The sequence below is a fragment of the Macrotis lagotis genome, chromosome 1 (genome assembly GCF_037893015.1).
Source record: "Macrotis lagotis isolate mMagLag1 chromosome 1, bilby.v1.9.chrom.fasta, whole genome shotgun sequence".
Lineage (NCBI taxonomy): Eukaryota > Metazoa > Chordata > Mammalia > Peramelemorphia > Peramelidae > Macrotis > Macrotis lagotis.
The window spans coordinates 106,287,692-106,307,609 of record NC_133658.1 but is presented as its reverse complement, the minus strand read 5'-3'; the positions used below and the strand labels follow the sequence as shown (position 1 = coordinate 106,307,609).

The window sequence follows — 19,918 nt, the reverse complement described above, 5'->3', positions numbered from 1 at the left end:
AACTGATCATTAGTTTTTTTTATGCCGTAGTAAAAGGTCAATTTTTGTGCAAATGCCATGTACTGCAGAAAAAAAAACAGTATATTCTTTTCTATTCCCATTCAATTTCATCCATATGTCAACCATATCTAGGTTTTCTAATAATCTATTTACCTCCTTAATCTCCTTCTTGTTTATTTTATGATTAGATTTATCTAAATCTGAGAGTGGGAAATTGAGGTCCCCCCAGTAGTGTTTTGCTGTCTGTGTCTTCCTGTAGGTCCTTCAACTCCTCCTCTAAGAATCTGAATGCTATACCATTCGGTGCATACATATTTAATATTGAAATTATTTTCTATGGTACCTTTTAGGAAGATATACTTTCCTTCTTAATCTCTTTTAATGATATCTATTTTTGCAGCTGCTTTATCTGAGATAAGGATTGCTATCCTTGCTTTTTTCAATTCACATTTTACCTTTACTCAATATGTATCTTTCTGCTTCAAATGAGTTTCTTGTAAGAAGCATATTGTAGGATACTGGTTTTATAATCCATTCGGCTATTTGCTTTCATTTTAAGGGATAGTTCATCCCATTTACATTCAAAACTATAATTATTAACTCTTTATTGCCCAATATGCTATCTTCCCCCATTTGTATTCCCCCCTTTTAACTTTGTCCATATTCCCCAGTATTTTGTTTCTGAATATCACCACCTTCAGTGTGTTTCCCCTCCTACATCCGAAAAATATGGAATGCTTCATGAATTTGCATGCCATACTTGCACAGGGGCCATGCTAATCTACTCTGTATCATTCCAGTTTTAGTAAATGTGCTGCTAAACCAAGCACTGTTCATACCCTTTGACCCAACAATTCCAATCTTGGTATATATCCAGAAGAAATGATTAAAAAATGGGAAAAGTCCTACATGTTCTAAAATATTCACAGCAGCTCTTTTTTTAGTGGCAAACAACTGAAAATTGAAGGATATCCATCAGTAGGGGAATGGCTAAACAAGTTATCGTACATGAAAACTATGGAATAATAAAGCTCTATAAGAAAAAATAAAAGATTGAACTCTAGAGAAGTATGGAATGACTTATGGCATCTGATGCTGAGCGAAGGGTGTAGAACAAGAGAACAATGTATACACCAACAACAGCATAATGGGATGAATAACTTTTTGTTTTCGGATGAATAACTTTGAGGGAACCAACTCCTGTCAACAGTCCAAAGTGTTACGACAACTTTATTCAACTGGTTATGGACTATATTGTCCCCAAAAAGAGGAAGAAAAACCAAACCAAACACAGACACACACACACACACACACACACACACACACACACACACACACACAACCTTCTGAATCTGATGAATACTTTATAAAAATTATCTCTTATTAATCTCCCTTAATCCTACTTCCTCATGCCCGAAATTACTAATTTGTAAACAATTTTAACAATATATCTTTGTAAAATGGTAACCTGACTTTTCCCTGCTGAGGGAAGGATAGATGGAGGTAAATTTTGTAATTTGGAATTATGCATATGCAAATGGATGAAAACCAATTAATTATTTAATAAAAATCATTTTTTAAAAGACCAATATCTTTCAAACAATGGTCCAATGGAAATAGAAACCATTCAATAATATGCAAGCAAAATGGAATAAAATTATTTTTTGTTATCCATTTCTTGTTTTGACAGATTCTTTTCTTTCATCAATAAGAACCTGTTTTAGCCACGATCACATCTAATCCTTCAAAATACAGGGTAGGCTTAAGGAAAAATGGTATTTATCTTTCCCTTTCATTCTTTGCTTGCTCCCTAAAAATAGCACACAAGATTTTTTAATAGAGAAAGTATTAATATATCAATGTGAAATTATTTTTCTATTAAGGATTCAATTGTTGCAGTAGAATGTCTTGAGTGATGTGCCATGGAAATGGCATAGAGGACACTGTTGCATTTAAAAAAAATTATTTTTGTTTTTGTTCATATTTGAACTTTTTTGGACAAGATCATATGCCAACTATAATGCCCACCTCACTTTCTTTGTCTTACTAACTGCATAGAAAAATATGGTTCAAGGGGCAGCTAGGTGGCGTAGTAGATAGAGCCTTGGAGTCAGGAGTACCTGAGATCAAATCTAACCTCAGACACTTAATAATTACCTAGCTGTGTGGCCTTGGGCAAGCCACTTAAGCCCATTGCCTTGAAAAAACAAAAAGAAAAATATGGTTCATGTGAGGTAGTGTAGTATATAGAAAGAGAATTAACAATGGAATGGAATCGCTCGGTCCTATCGCTTACACTATTTGTATTCTTGGGCAATTTGCTCAAATTGCTCAGATCTCATTTTCCTTATCTATAAACTGTCTAAAATTCCTTCTTTTTATGAATCTATGATCCTAAAAATACTTACCTAAATTATAAATCCTAACAATCAAATACTTTTACTTGTTGCTTGGAATAGCAGCTACAGATAATCATCACAATTGGTTTACACTTACTATCTTGTTTTCTGGAAGTTGCCTTTTATGTTTTGCTTAGTCACTTTCTTGTTCATCCCCTTTTTTTCCTCTCTTATCTTACCTATCTCTTTGACAATGCTAAAGGATAATAGATCTCCCTATTATATATAGCAGTGAGCAGTTCCCAGCTACCACTCTATGATACTGTTAGTGGAAAGAATCAATAGCTATTATTTGTTTGTGAGCTGCAATTTGCTGCTCCACTTAATGGAGAGAAAACCTTGCATGGGAGACATGAATAACCCAACCTATGTCTGTGCTCATTATCACTTGCCAATCAGTTCTCTAATATTTGTTAAAGTACAAAAAATATAGGCCATTATTGACTTGAGTCATTTCCTCAAATTGTCTTCTGTGTGTTAATGTTAGCATTATGTCACTCTCTCCATTAGGAGAAGGATTTACTTGCACGATTGTGACATTCTGATATTCTTCTGGATGGACATGTAATGTTTTAAGGATCTGTGGTTATCCTATTCAGCAGTTAGAAGGAAATAAAAAAAGTAGCACAGAGAGAAAACCTAATCTGCTCTATGATCAGAACATGCTGAGTGTGCCAGCTTGTGCCAATCTTCCTCTTTGGCCTTTGGTTCTCTGAGTTCTTCTGTCAGTTTAAATCTAGAGCACCTGCCTCTTAGTCCCCAACTAGCTGATCTTTTTGCCCCAATCCTTTCAGTGCTATCTACTCTTAAAGATAGATTCAGTTAACTCTGAAAGCTCTTGCAGGATTGATAACTTGATACAGAACTAAAAGCTCTCTTTTAATTAGCACAGGCTTCAGAATGTTACTCCAGGTAATCAGATATCAAGTTGTTAGAAAACAAACAGGACTGTAACTTTTGTTTTAAAGGAAAAAGAAAATGGTTCCTATTTCCAGGCCCTAGAGATATCCAGTTTATATCATTTTTTGCATGAATATAGGAAAGTATGCTTTATTGGAATGAGATCCTATTTAATATAGGATTCTGGGCCTGACACTCACTCCTGAAGTAAGATTGAACCAAATCCTAGATCATCAAATTGTTACACAGTTTTCTATCTGGGGATAATGATACTTCTTTAACTGTTAAGGTATTAATAGATGAGATAATGAATTATTGAAAGAGGAAAAATACTGGACAGAAAAATATTTTTTTTTAAATCTATTCCCTCTGAACTGACCATGTACCCAGTGGTGGGATTCAATTAAATTACTAACCAGTTCTCTGTTTAATGATCATTTCAAGCTTGCAAAAAGATATTCTGAAAGTTAGTTTAGTATTTCATGCATTTACTACTCAAATAAGAGCAATAGAAAAGGTATACAAAATGAGATTATGTTATATTACTCACAGTAAACAAACATAATTTAAGAACTGAAAGTAGCCATGTGACCACAGCAGCAATGTTGGAACATAATAAGCAAAACTAATTCTACCTACTTTTCTTTTTTGTCTACTTCCATGACATCCAAAATGATTGATAAGATAATCCTTGAAATTTATATTTCTATTGGTTCATTTTTGTAGCAGATTCCTATTGATTTCACCATTCAGGAAACTCCCATGCACTTATAATATTGGGGGGGGGTGTATTTTGAGTATAACACAAAGCAGAAATAAATGATAGTTTGTCTCCCCCCGGTTATTTGACAATTTTTCTCTTTAAGTTATATGTTTGTTTATTGAAGTAACAAAAATGAGAGAATTAATATGTAGCATTTCATGACAAGTATTATGACTTTCAAGAAATAATTAAATAGGAGACTTCTGAGTGGTAGCCAATATGCCAGCGTGAAGCTAGCATGTTATAAGAGATTTACCCTAAACAAGGCTAAATGAAGCCTTTTCACAGACAATAATGCTAAAGATCCCATCAAAAAAAGACACAATCTAAAGAAGTTTCCAATAGTAGACAACATGGAGGAGTTTCAGTGAAAATCTGTCATTTGTGGGGGGAGGGGAAGCAAAGGCCAGCTAGGAAGGAGAGCAGGAAAGTCAGTGAGAGAGTTTTAGCCATAGTACAGCCCATGTCTTGACACTTTGACAGCAGCATAGATCCAGGCAGATAGATAGCAAGTCAGCAGGGAGGGTACCAAACAAAGTCTGAGCCCTGGCTTAAAAGACTGGACTGGGTTTGGAACAAACCACTGCATAGCCAGAGCCTGGACATAAAGAAGGAAACAAACCTCCACAAAGGCAATGCCTAGACTGCATTAGCAACATATTTACCAACAGCAAGCCAGGGAGACCCCAATTCCAGCACAAAAATTTGGGTCTATACCCATCCCCCAGACCCCAGGATTAGAGCTCAGGCAATCAAGAAGAGTAAAATTAGCTAAAACAGCACTCACTATACAAGCTATGATGCAGATAATATGCAACTTCCGAAGAAGAAAACAGAGAAACATTAACTAGAGGGGAGGTCTCAAAAGAGTTGATAATTGAACTCACATTATGAAACATTGACCTGAGATATCAATTCCCTTAAAAGTAAAAGTAACCAACTGGAAAAATAATGTAACTTCAAAAAACAAATGATTTAGAAAATAGATCAAGGAGAGATGATTTATGAATGATTGAACTCCCAGAAATCTTAGATCACAAAAGGAACCTGGAAAACATCTTGCAGGAAATTATGAAGGCAAGCTGTTCAAATTTGCTAGAGTAAGAAGACAAAATAAGCATTGGAAGAATACACATAGCTCCTCCAAAAAGAGACCCCAGGTTGAAAATTCCCAGCGTTATAATAGCCAAATTACATAATTCTCAAATAAAGGAGAAAATACTGGAAGCATCAAATAAAAAAAGAAGCAATTTAAATAAAAAAAACATAATTAGACTTACACAGGATTTATCAGCTTCAAAAACTGGAAGACCTGGAATACAATATTTCTGAGGGCAAAGGACCTAGGATTAGAAATAAGAGTTTATGACCCTGCAAAATTCAGCATATAATGTCAGAGGGAAATGATGGATGTTCAATGAAATAGAGGACAATCAAAATTTCCTGATTAAAAGACCAGAACAGAACAGAGAATTCATACTCCAAATACAAGACTCAAGACATGCACTAAAAGGTAAATGAGAATGGGAATAAAAAGTAAAACAAAACAAAACAAATGTTAATCCAGATCAACAAATTTTATACAACTCTATGAGGGAAGACATAAGACTTGTACCTCTTTAGAATTATATTTTTTGTAGGATAGTTGATTTAGATGATATGGGTAGGGTTGCTTCTTGTCTTTCCACTGAAGAGGAGCAAGATTACTTTACCATGTTTGAGACAAAAATCTGGATGAAAAACTGGGCTGTTTCCTTTAAACATATGTGTCTCAGTTTCCTTTGACCTGCTTTAATTCTGTTGTGCTTATAAAGTTTAGCACTTTCTCTGATGAGGGCATCCTGTTATGGGCAGTTCCAGAGTCAGTGTTTTATCCCTTACAATCAGTTTTAAAGTTCTTAAAAGAGACATTTAGAGTGTTCTAGTACTTAGAGCACTTAAAAATTCTATAGTTAATTAAATCAAAAATAACTTTTGGGGTAGAGGGTGAGACTTAGAAGGATGGGACTTAGTTCACACTTCAGTTAGCAAGACTTTATGTGTCTTGGTTGGAAAGCTAAAGTGGGGGAATATGGGAAAGAGAGTATGCTTGGGGTGGGTACAAATGGTCATAGAAACGATTTGACTTTGCATGATGCTTTGGCCTAAGAGAATTGTGTGTCCATACTTGAAAAGGGGGTAAGGTAAAAAAATGATTATATAACTTGATGTTATTCATGCTTCTTGAGACATGATTGGATATTTCTAGAAGAGGGGAGTGTATTTAGTGTCTATGAGGCAATGTTAGTTATTAAAAATTAAGCAGTATCAATCAGCTTGTGATTGTACTTTGTTTATATTTTGAGTTTATCAATCAATTAATTTGATTGAATTTACTTTGATTGATAATACTTGATTGATATTACTTCTATCCATAAATAATAACAGATGAAGAGGTACAAAGATCTATTATAGTAGAGATAAAGAAGAGAGGGAGAAAACACTGAGTAAATTCTATTTAACAGATTTGTCCCAGAGAAGGAAAAAGATATATTCCCAATTGGGTTTAAAAATCTATCCTATTATACAGGCAAATGGAGATTGGAAAGGGAAAGAAAAGGGTAGAAGGGGCTGATAATTGGGCAGGCAAAGATATAAGTGAAAATAAACTGAAAGTTAAAAATAAAGTTAAAGTAGGAAGGTAGTAAAACTGTGTTAAGGAGGAATAAGACAAAAGGAAAGATAAAAATATAAATAGGGAAGATAACATGGACAGAGAAACAGATTTAGTAATCTTAGCTGTAAATGTGAAAGGGATGATTCTCTTATAACAAAATGGATAGCAAAATGGATTAAAAAAAGATAATCCCATAGTATGCTGTTTGCAAGAAACACATTTGAAGCAGAGAGATACATACAGGGTAAAGGTAAAAAGGCTGGAGAAAATATATAATGTTTAAACTCAAGTAAAAAAAATCAGGTACAGTAGTTTCTAATCTCAGATAAAACAAAAGCAAAAATTGATATCACTAAAAGGGTTAAGGAAGGAAACTACATCTTCTTAACAGGCACCATAGGAAAGGAAATGATATCCTTATTAATCATGTATGCCCCTAATGGTTAACAACCATATTCATATAGGAAAAGCTAAGTGATTTTCAATGAGACATAGAGAGCATAACTTTAATAATAGGGGATCTCAACTTCTTTCTTTCTCAGAACTAGATAAATCTAAACACAAAATAAACAAGAAGGAAGTTAAGAAGATGAATAAAATCTTAGAAAAGATAGATATGATAGACCTCTGGAGAAAACTTAAAAGTTACAGAAAGGGGAGAGAAAACTCTATAACTTTTTCTATACCAAAACCAACCATGTATGAGACCATAAAAATCTTACAATCAAATGCAGAAAGGCAGAAATAATAAATGCTTTCTTTTCTTATCATGATACAATAAAAATTATATAGAATTAAAGACCATGGAAAGATAAACAAAAAATAATTAGAAACTAAATAACAATTTTAAAGAACAAATGAATCAAAAAAACAAATCATAGATATAATGATTAATTATATCCAAGAAAAAGATCATAATAAAACATCATACCAAAGTTCATGGCTTGAAACCAAGGCAGTTTTTAGGGGAAACTTCATATCTTTAAATCTTTATATGAATAAAGACTGGAAAGAGAAATAAAATAATTGGTTACGTAACTGAAAATAACTAGAAGAACAAATTTAAGATCCCCAATTAAACATAAATTACAAAGTCTCAAAAATCAAGGCAAGAAAATTATTAATCTAATAAATGAAATGAAGAGTTGGTTCTATAATAAAACCAATAAAATAGATAAACCTTTGGTTAATCTGATTAAAAAAAGAAAGATAACCAAATTACTAGTAAAATGAAGATTGAATTAACCACCAAAGAGTAGGAAAGTGACAAGATAATTTGGAGCTATTTTGCCAAACTGTTTTCCTATACATTTGATAACCTGAATGAAATGGATGAATATTTACAAAAATACAAACTTCCTAGATTAACAGAAGAGGAAATAAAATCATTAAATAATCCCATTTCGTGAAAATAAATTGAAGAAATCATCAATAAACTCCCTAAGAAAAGTTTCCAGTTTCAAATGGATTTATAAATGAATTTTACCAAATATTTAAGGAACAGTTAATTCTTATTCTACAGAAGGATTTCTGTCAAATTCCTTTTATGACACCAAATATGGTCTTGATACCTAAACCAGGAAAAAACAAACAAAAAAATAATTAAAGATTAATCTTCTTAATGAGCATTGATGCAAAAATCTGAAATAAAATTTTAGCAAAGAAATCATATCAAGTTATTCTTCAGATAATATGCTACAATCAGGTAGAATTAACAGCAGCTAGTTAGGAATGGTTCAATATTAGGAAAACACTCAATATAATAATTCAACATATCAATAAGAAAAACAACAAAAATCATGATTATCTCAATGGATGTTGCAAAAGTCCTTGACCAAATACAATATCATTCTTATAAAAACACTAGAAAGTATAGTAATGAATGGAGTTTTCTTCAAAATAACAAGTAGTATCTATCTAAAATTGTCAATAAATATTATAAATAATGGGGATAAAGTAGGAGCATTTCCAGTAAGATCAGGAGTGAATAAAGGAAGCCCATTATACCATTGCTATGCAACATAGTATTAAAAATGTTAGTTTTAGCAATAAGAAAAAGAAATTGAAGGATCAGAATTGGCAAGGAGGAAGCTATACTTTCACTCTTCACAGATGATATGATGGCATACTTAGGGAACCTGAAAAAAAATATATAAAAACTCCTTGAAACAATTAACAAATTCAGCAAAGTAACAGATATCTATTAATTGACAAACCTGAGGACATTAACTTCTGGTATAAGAGCTCACTAATTGATAAAAATGATTGAGAAAACTGGAAAATAATATGCCAAAAATTAGGCATAGACCCACATCTCACACCTTATAGCAAAATAAGATCAAAATGGGTACAGGATTTGGACATAAAGTGTGATATTACAGACCAATTAATAGACCAAGAAATATACTCTCTGTTAGATTTATGGAAAGGGGAGAAATTTATGACCTAGAAAGAAATAGCATACATCACAAATTACAAAATGTATGATTTTGACTACAATAAATTAAAAATTCTTAGTACTAACAAAAAATGCTGCCAAAATAGAAGGAAAACAGAAAACTGAGAAACAATTTTCATATCTAGGGGATCTGATAAAGGTCTCATTTCATTACAGAATCGAATCAGATTAATAAGGTTTCAATCATTCCCCAATCGATAAATGGTCAAAAGATATGAACAATTTTCAAGTGAAGAAATTAAAGCTATATACAATATATAGCTTTATATATATGCTTCATATATAAATGCTCCAAATCATTATTGACTAGAGAAATGCAAATTAAAACAACAATGAGATACCACCTCACACCTATCAAGATAAGAAAAAGGAAAAATAATCAAGGTTGGAGAGGATGTGGGAGGACTGGGACATTGATGCATTGTTGGAGGAGTTGTGAACTGATCCATCCTTTCTGGAGAGCAATATGCAACTATGCCCAAAGTGCAATACTATTTCCCCTACCCTTTGGGCCAGGAATTCAAATACTAGGTCTATATCTAGAAGGAAAAAATTAAAAAAAATGGAATCTCACTTGTTCCAAAATATTCATTACATCTTTTTTTGTAGTGGAAAAGAATTGGAAATTGAAGGGATGCCCATTAATTGGGGAATGGCTAGAGAAATTATGGTACATGAATATTATGGAAAGCCATTGTTATATAAGAAACCATAAATGGTCAGACTCTAGAGATGCAGGGATTGACTTACAGGAACAGATGCTGATCAAAGGGAACCTAACTAAAAGAATATTCTACACATTAACAATAAAATTGTGAGTTGATCAGCCTTGAAGGAGGCAACTCTTCTCAGCAGTTCAGAGAGCTAGGACAACCCTAGGATACTGGCTATGGACAAAGCTATCCTCTTCAAAAGGAAGAATAACAAAGCAAAACAAAACCAAACCAGACAGAATCTGAATGAACACTACATTCACTTTTTAAAAATCGCTGTTACGTATTTCTTTCTTTCCCTTAATCCTAATTCCTCATACTGAAAATCACTAATCTACAAACATATTAAACACAAATGTGTATATACAATATTCACCCATTTGCTACTGAGGGGAGTCAGGTGAGAATGGAGGATGGAAGGAAATTATATAACTTTAAAATATGCTTATGCATATGGGTGGATGTTTAAAAACTTTCATAATATGTAATTAGAAATGTAATATATCAATTAAAAAAGAAATGAATAAATATTTCAAAAAGTTCCATCAATTTTTTTAACCTATAGATGGAACGAACATTACTACAGCTGCTTAGAAAACACTGTTGTTCAGATGAAAGTTATAAAAGAGGAAGGAATGCAAATTTGTTGTTTCCACATTGGACAGCTGCCTAGGCACCCGCTTTAAGGAGACCCTTGCTTTCAAGTACAATTTCAACAATCTGTTCCCTTGAACTCAATATAAAATTAAGTACTACTGCTGCTGATTTGTTTCTCAGGTTAGGTTTTGCCTGCGAAGAATTGTGACTCTGACTCAGGAATGCAGGTTTGGGAAAGAAAATAGAGATTTATTCAATACAGCATATTAAGATCATAATAAGAAAGTTAAAAAGAATTTAAAGAGAAGATCATGTGGATTGCTGATTGAATTGGCTAGGCCAGCTGGCCAGGGTTCAGCAGGAGACTGGAAGGTAAAAAGGGTCAAGCCTCCCTTCTTCTCCTTAAATTCTCTTCCAGAGTCCATGGGAGGGGGTGGTGACCTGAAAATGACCCAAGTTCCTCATTGGAAAATTTGCCTTTGTGGGAGAAGTCTCTTTTGGGTGGTCTTCCAGGGCCTGTGTTTCCAGTTTGCACTCCAGAAAAAGAATGTAATCCAAATAAGGTTGAAGTTCAGGCCCTCAGGTGTGGAAGAAAGAAGGAAGATTCCCATTACAATGCAAACAAAAGATTTACATTTTGTCTCCAATTGATCTCATCACTCCCATACCCAGATTTCTCTGCATCATTCTCTGCATCTGCAAAACCCATGTGAACCAGCTGAATCCCACCTCTGCATGTACCTTACATTAACACTGCTTCCTCTCCCCCCATCCCATTGTCCAAGCTATTGGATGAGGTCAATGTACTTTTAGTAAAGTATCTTGCCCTGCCTGGCAAGGATTCTCATAAATCCCTTCCCTCAGGCACAAAATATGCCTCTATTAACAAAACAATAGCATGAAAAGATTAAGTCTAGGTTCTACTACCCCTTATCAACATATCCCTAATAAACTTTTCTCTGCTCTTTGAGCTACCACCCTTCATCTACTTATGCCTAAATTATTTCATCTTTCTCCCCTTTAAAAACTCATTCACTGCTCAGTTAAGTTGCTCATCTTCCTTTTGGTAGCATTCTTGGGGAGTATGTTCTGCAACATAAACTTTCATACCCCTATGCTCTTCTTTACAACTTATCCCCTGATTGCTTATATCACTTTAGGAAGGCAGTCTGCTCTGGGGGGAGTGTGATCTTTCAAAATTATCCTTTCACCACTCCCTGTGCCCTTCTTTACTTTTTATTCCCTGATTACTTCTATTCCTTTGGGAGGCTGCCATTTTCTGGAGGTGCATGACTGCCCAAAATAATCTCTTACTCCTATGTATCCTTTTCAATTTCTCTCCTGAGTTCTTCTCTTCCTTTGGAAGGCTAGCTCTTGAGGAACATGATTTCTTTATGTAATCTCTCACATTCCCATACCTTTCTAGGTTGCTCATTCTCTCAAAGGGGTTTAGGTTGCTTAGATGGGTTGGTTGGTTGTTTCTTGTCCTTCCTTATTGAAAAAGACCAAAATGACATCACTATATTTGAGAAAAATCAGTGTGTCTGCCTGTGACTGATCAGACCAATAAAAGCCTGGAATGCTCTACCATGAGTTGGGCAAAAATAGTCCATGTGAACACCTGGAGTAGGTACTCCAAACTTACATATACCACATTTCTTTTCAGTTGCTTCAATTCTGCTTTCTTCATAGAGTGCAGCACCCTCACTGATGTGGACATGCCATGCTGGGTGGTCTAATACCAATGTCTCCCAAACTGACAGGAAAATCTATTCCCTTTGCCTTTATATATGTGGACTTCTACAAAGATGAGAGGGGTGTAGCAGTTTCCCTCCCTAACCTAACCTAACCTATTTGGGGTCCATTTGGAGAGGGAACATTCTGTAGATGAAACTTGATTGAAGTAGCATCCAAGGGGTATATGCAATCAGGATCAGATAGAGACTGATGTTTGCTTAAGGTCACTAGCTGTAGGTCTGTTGCTTAAATCCTTTGGAGCTCACCAGTGGGACTAGATCCAGCTTCTCAGTCTGGGCAGAGAGCATCCCTTTGTAGATCACCAAAACATCGCTGCTGACTTGTTTCTTGGGTTTGGTTCTGCCCCACGAAGAATTGTGACTCAGATTCAGGAATGCAGGTTTTGAAAAGAAAATAGAGATTTATTCAAGGAAGTTGCAGCATTTTAAGAAAGTAATAGGAAATTCGGTGTGGCTAGGTTGCACAGTGGATAGAGCACTGGCCCTGGAGTCAGGAGTACCTGGGTTCAAATCTGGGCTCAGACACTTAATAATTACCTGTGTTTGGCCTTGGGCAAGCCACTTAACCCCATTTGCCTTGCCAAAAAAAAAAAAATGTAAAAAAAAAAAAAGAAAGTAATAGGAAAGTTAAAGAGTCTAAAGAGAAGACCACATGGATTGCTGATTGAATTGGCCAGGCCAGCTGGCCAGGTTTCAGCAGGAGACTGGAAGGTAAAAGGCACTTTCTCCTTCCTCAGATCTCCTTAAATTCTCTCCCAGAGTCCATGGGAGGGGGTGGTGATCTGGGAATGACTTAAGTCCCTCATTGGAGATTTTGCCTCTTGGGGAAGGGTCTCTTTTGGGTGGTCTTCCAAGACCTGTGCTCCTTGCCTGCCCCACCAAAAACAATGTAATCCAAATCAGGTTGAAGGTCATGCCCTCAGGTGAGGAAGGACAAGGAAGATTCTCTTTATAATGTAAACAAAAGATTTACCAAGTTTGTCTCCAATTTAGCTCATCACTCCCATGCCCAGGTTTCTCTGTATCAAATGGAGGCAAGCTTGAAATCTTGGGGGATAACCTCTTCATGCCAAATGACCTAGAACATTTCAGTTAGTTTTTGGATGAGCAATAGACCACCACCACCACCACCTTGGAGATCTAAGCTGGAATAGAATCAGCACCAGGTGTTTTGCCACTTGCAAAGCAGCCTAATGACATTCAAAACATTTATTTCAATTGGAAATTCAATTAGAGACTGATTGCCTACAACTTGAGGTAAAAGATCAATGGCTTCTGCACTGATTGATGATAGTCTGTTAAGAACACAATGGAAGTGATCATCCCATTTCTCTAGGATCTAGTCCCTATATTTAACCAATGTGCATCCATCAAAACTGAGTAACTGAGATGGGACCTATGTCTTGGTCCATAAATAGCTTTCAGGTCATCATAAAAGCATTTTGATTTGTTCCTATCTGAATAAAATTGAATTTCATCTGCCTTCTTACTGAGCCAACAATCTTGCCTGTCTCCAAACTTTACTTGGATTTTACTTTTAATGGGATTAAATGCTGCCTTCTTAGAGACTGATGAACTATCTTGCTGTTAAACCCTGTGGAGTTCTCATTTTTCATTTAGCAGTTTCTGTATTTCCCCATCTTTTCATCAAGCCAGTCTTAAGTTGTTTAGTTCCTTGGTAATATAAGGGCTTTCTGCACTTTAGTCTCTCTTTCCTTTTAGCATCTACTAAATATTGCAATATTTAAATAAATGTTTTCTTCCTTAAAATTTCTTCTGTGTCACAATACATTTTACATGTATTTTTTTTGTGTTTCCCCTGAATTTTTAGTCTACTACATTTCCCCCCAAGCATCATTATTAAACAGTCATTCCAAAATCCCAGATTTTATTTTTATTCTGACTTCAAGCTTCCTTTGTCTGTTTATGCATTTAACAAGTCATTTAAATTCTATGAGAAATATCTTCTCTTGTTTATTCCATTTCAATTTGTCTTTTCAAAGTTCTGAATGGTTCAATTTATCTATTTAGTTTCATCACCCTAATGTTACCTTTTGCTTTCCTTTGGAAAACAGCTTTTTAAATATAGCTTAACAATTATTTAAAATGAATATTTTGAGAAAGGTTATCAACCACTGAAGATTATAACTTATATTTTAAAACATTATTCAAAACATTTTGTGGGAAAATCCACAGATCTTGTATTAAACAAACAATTATTAATAAATAAGGAATGCCATGATGTTGATAATTGTTATTAAATGAAATGTTAGAGAAATAATAGATTCACTTAATAGCTCTGGTGATGGGCGACTAGGTGGCACAATGAATAAAGCACCTGCCCTGGAGTCAGGAGTACCTGGGTTCAAATCAGGTCTCAGAAACTTAATAATTACCTAGCTGTGTGGCCTTGGGCAAGCCACTTAACCCCATTTGCCTTGCAAAAAACCTAAAAAAAATAGCTCTGGTGGTGCTACTAAATTAAAATTTAGGGTTAAACTATTTTTCAATTAAATATATAACAAATGATTTAGAATGACAAATCTAATATATGTATAAATTATATATAAATATGTATGTGTGCACATAAATCTATATAGATCTCTCTCATTATATATATGTATATATATATATATATATATATATATATATATATATATATATATATATGTTCTGATGTACCTTTTGTTCAGCTCTATGTCTGAGAATCCTCAGCTTCTTTCAAGTTTCAACTCAGCACTTCATAAAAGAAGAATCTCCTATTCATCCTAAATGTATGGGTTATATTTCTCTACTCAATTTGTCTTTGATCTTTTTATATGATATATCCCTAAGCACAATATAAGCTTTTCCAGCACAGGTACCATTTTTTTTCCTGGTGAGTTATTTACTTAAAATAGAGAGGAGAGAGGGAATAAGCATTTAAAAGGTAGATCTTGTGTATCACCCACTTTGCTAAATGCTTTTGAAATATCTCATTTAATTCTTATAACAATAGATGTTATTATACCTATTTTAAGAAAACTCCTATAAAATGACTTTAATAGATCAGTCACATGGTTAAGTATCTGATTTCAGATTTGAACTCAGGTCTTTTTCACTCCTTGCCCAATGCTTTATCCACTGTGACCCTTAGATACTTCATTAAGTACTTAACAAACATCTGTGAAATTGAGCTGAATTGCAAGAAAAGAAAAAACATTTACTGAATCAGGTATGTTTTCAGATAATATCTAAGAAGCATCTATTTTATCCATATCCATTCCTGTTATTTATTCCTTTTTAAAGGTTTTTTTAAAATACTTTATTCAGTTCATATATATATATATATATATATATATATATATATATATCTCACAATTATTGCTTTTCCCTTTACTAATAAAAAATAATAATAATTCCATCAAAACACCTACTACAGAAACCATATCTAACAATGTACATAGAAGTTTATATGGAAATCTCTTACCACTCTGTTGTAATTGAGGTAGCTTCCATTATTCATTCTTTAGGACTGTCATTTGTTTTTTGCTTTATTCTTAAATTCTTGAGTTTTTCTTTTTAATTTTGTGTTTTTTGTCCTATTGTGAATAATATTCTATTAATTTTGCTTATTATGAAAAAATGTTCCAAATTATTATTGATTTGAGATATATATTTAAACACCAATTAGGTTTCACTTCACACTTATCAGATTTTTTAAAAATTGAATATTTTATATTTTGGTCTTTAGTCAGGCTCCATGGTTCCTTCTCTGGATGTGGATGATATTTTCCATCACAAGTCACTTAGAATTGTCTTTGAATATTGTACTGGCTTAGAATGTCAAGTCCTTCATAGTTGATCATCATAAATGTTACCTGTTAATATGCACAGTGTTGTTCTGGTTCTTTTGACTTCACTCAGCATCAGTTCATGTAAGTCCAGGATTTTCTAAAGTCTGATCACGCATGATTTCTTACACAATAATAATAGTACACCACATTAACAATTTTCTCAGCCATTCCTCAATTAATGGACGTCCCTTCAATTCCCAATTCTTTGCTATACAAAAAGAGTTGCTATCATATTTTTGTACATGTGAACTTCTTACCTTTTTTATGATCTCTTTGGGATACAGACCTTGCAATGTATCCAACAATCTGTTTATTATCCTTTTTTTGCTCTCCAGAATGGTTGGATCAGTTTACAACTCTGCCAGCAATATATTAGTGTCCCAGTTTTCCCACATTCCCATATTGACTACTTTCCTTTTTTTTGCCATTTTGGCCAATATGAAATGTTTGAGGTAGAACCATTTATTTAACTTGCATTCCTCTAATAAATAATGTTTTAAAGGGTTTTTTTTTTTAACATAACTATAGATAACTTCAATTTCTTCAGCTGAGAACTGCCTGCACAAATCCTTTGACCATTCATTTGAAAAATGACTGTATTCATTGACTTATGACTTATTCTTATATATATGTATATTAAAAAATGAGTCCTTTATCAGAAACACTGTTACAAATGTTTGCCAGCTTGTTGTATTCTTTTAAATCTTGTTTGCATTGTTTTAGTTTTGCAAGAACTTTAATGTAGTCAAAAATCATACATTTTAAAATTTGTTGTATTACCTATCTCTTCTTTGATCATAAACTTTTCAAAACATCTATCAAATAAACTATACCATGTTCTCCTAACTGACATAGGGCATCACTTTATCAGTATTTTATTTTTTGGTTTTTGCAAGGCAAGGAAATTAAGGGACATGCCCATGGTCATACAGCTAGGTGATAATTAAGTATCTGTGGACAGATTTGAATTCTCCTAATTCCAGGGATGGTACCCCATCCACTGAACCACCTAGCTGTCCCAGGGATATCACTTTTCAATGTCTACATCCTGCATCCTTTTCAACCTTTTTCTTGATAAAGGGATGAGATATGGGCCCATGCCTAGTTTCTGTCATCCTACTTTCCAGTTTTCCTAGCAGTTTTTGTTAAGGAGTGGGTTCTTATTCCAGAAACTTTAGTCTTTAGGATTATCAAAAAGTAGGTTCCTATATTAATTTACTACTATTTATTTTGTACCTAATCTATTCCACTGATTCAACAACATATTTCTTATCTAGTACAAAACAATTTTGATAATTGCTTCTTATTAATACAATATTAGATTTGCTATGGCTGGACCACCTTCCTTTATATTTTTTTCATTAATTCCCTAGATGTTCATTATATTTCGTTCCTCTGGATGAATTTTGTTGCTACTTTTTCTAGTTCTGTAAAATATTTTTGATAGCTTGATATGGCATTGAATAAATAATCTAATTAAATAAAATTGCCATTTTTATTATATTAGCTTGGTGTACTCATGATCAATTGACATTTTTCCAATTATATCTTCTAGATTATCCCCATTACATATAATGCTTGTTGATTGTTTTAGGAAGATACTGCTTGTAGGGAAAATTCCATTCATTCCTCTTCTCTCTAGAATTCTTACTAGGAACTAGTACAGCATTTTGTCAAAAACTTTTTCAGCATATATCGAGACAATCATATGATTTCTGTCAGTTAAGTTATGGTTATGCTCAATTATACTAATTGTTTTCCTTATATTGAACTAATCTTGCATTTCTGGTATACATCTTACTTTATCACTGTTTATTATCCTTGAAATAACTTGCTATTATCTTTTTACTAATACTTTATTTAAAATTTTGACATCAATATTCATTAGGCAAATCAGTCTTTAGTTTTCTTTGATTGTTTTGACTTTTCTGGTTTAGGTGTCAGCCTAATATTTTTTAATAGAAGAAATTTAATACAACACCTTTTCCACCTGTTTTTCCAAGTAGTTTATATAGAATAAGAATAAATTGTTCTTTAAATATTTGAAAAATTCACTTGTAAATACATCTGAGCCTGAAGAGTTTTTTCTTAAGAAGTACATGGACTTTTTTAATTTCTTTTTTTGAAATGGATTTATTGTTTATTTCTTCTTCTATTATCTGGACAATTTATAATTTTATAAATATTGATCCATTTCACCTAGATTTCTAAGACTTATTGGCATACAGCTGAAGAAAATAACTCTGAATTATACTTTAATTTCCTCCCCATTTGGTGTTGAAGTCACCCTTTTCATTTTTGATCCTGGTAATTTTGCTTTCTTCTTAATTTTTTCAATCAAATTAACCAAAGTCTTATCTATTTAATTGTTTTTTAATAAAATCAGCTATTAATTTTTATTATTTCAACAGTCTTACTATTTTCAATTTTATCAAACTTTCCTTTGATTTTCAGAATGTATTTGACATTTAATTGAGATTTTTTTATTTGTTCATTTTCTAGCTTTTTAAGATACATGCCAAATTGACAGATCTTTGTTATCATCTTTCAGCCCAAAGCCATGAAATTTAAATACCAAAAAAGATCAAATCAATATGAGAAGATATTTGTCATTTAAATTTCATATGGTCAATTAAATACTATCTTTGAAAATACAAAAATAAAGCTAAAATCTATGTAATTGTAATGAACATTCTTAATATTGAAGAAGAGATAATTAAATACATTTCCCTCTTTTATGAAAGGTAAGGGGCTAGTATTTAAGTTGGTTGGCTACAGGATCAGATATGTTGAATTTATTAATTGATTTTATTTAATAGATTTTTCTTACTAGTATAGAGTACACTGTAGCAGGCTTGTCCTCTTCCCCATAAATGACTGAGAAAACTTTTGAGAATCCCTTGGAGAGCAAGAGACAGCAAACAAGTATATACTTAAAGAAAATAATTCAGACTATTCACTGAATGTTCAGATACTGATGCTTTAACTTTAATACTTTGACTACACAAGGATAATATGGAACTCTTTAGAAAAGACGAAAGAAAAGGAATTGACAGAGAATAAGATGGATACTATGATGTAACCAATGAGTATGAGTTTGGATAGATTTGGGGATATTGTGGAGGATCAAAGGACCAGAATGCTATGGTCTATGGGATGACAACTAAATAAATAAATAAAAATAAAAACACAAGCAGCAACAACAGATACACACAGCTTAATTTGCTTCAATTTATATGTTTAAGTCAACAAATTAGGTTCTGGGAGTGAAGTGTATACGTAAAAGGTAAATACAGTATGAAATTTGTAGACAGAATAACCCAAAAACCTTACAAATAAAGACATAAGAATTATCCAACAACCAAAGAGGACAGATTGATCCAAAATGTAAAATTTCCATGTTTTAATATTCTAAATTATAGATGGCTGGGTTTATTTGTTCTAATTCAATGTTTTAACCAATAATGCAAAATAATTTGAAAGATCTTAGAATGATAAATAAAACTATATTAGATGTTCCAAGTTATCGAATTCATCTCTCTCATTTTATAATGTCTAAATTGAAGCCGAGATAAATTGACTAAATTGCTTGATATAAAATGGCAGAGCCAGGACATTAATTCAAGTTCAAGTTGTATGCTATTTATATTGTATAAAGCTTCAATAGTTTATGTTAAACATGTTGTTGTTTTAGTAGTGTCAATTACACACTTAATATTTCCTATATGCTATTATGCAAAGGTCTTTAGGCTGAATAGAAGTTATGATAGAATCTGGTCATGCTTTACTGAAAGCAACTTCTACTGTTTTTATATCATATAACGTGTGTTTCTAACAGC

The 19,918-nt window shown here is 33.1% G+C and overlaps 1 non-coding gene across 1 annotated transcript; it reads right to left on the bottom strand.

Annotated features, from left to right (window-relative positions):
* Positions 1-723: 723 nt before the first annotated feature.
* Positions 724-830, bottom strand: LOC141510407 (U6 spliceosomal RNA). The gene has a single exon (XR_012474901.1). It is a non-coding gene; the product is annotated as a U6 spliceosomal RNA (small nuclear RNA).
* Positions 831-19,918: the final 19,088 nt, after the last annotated feature.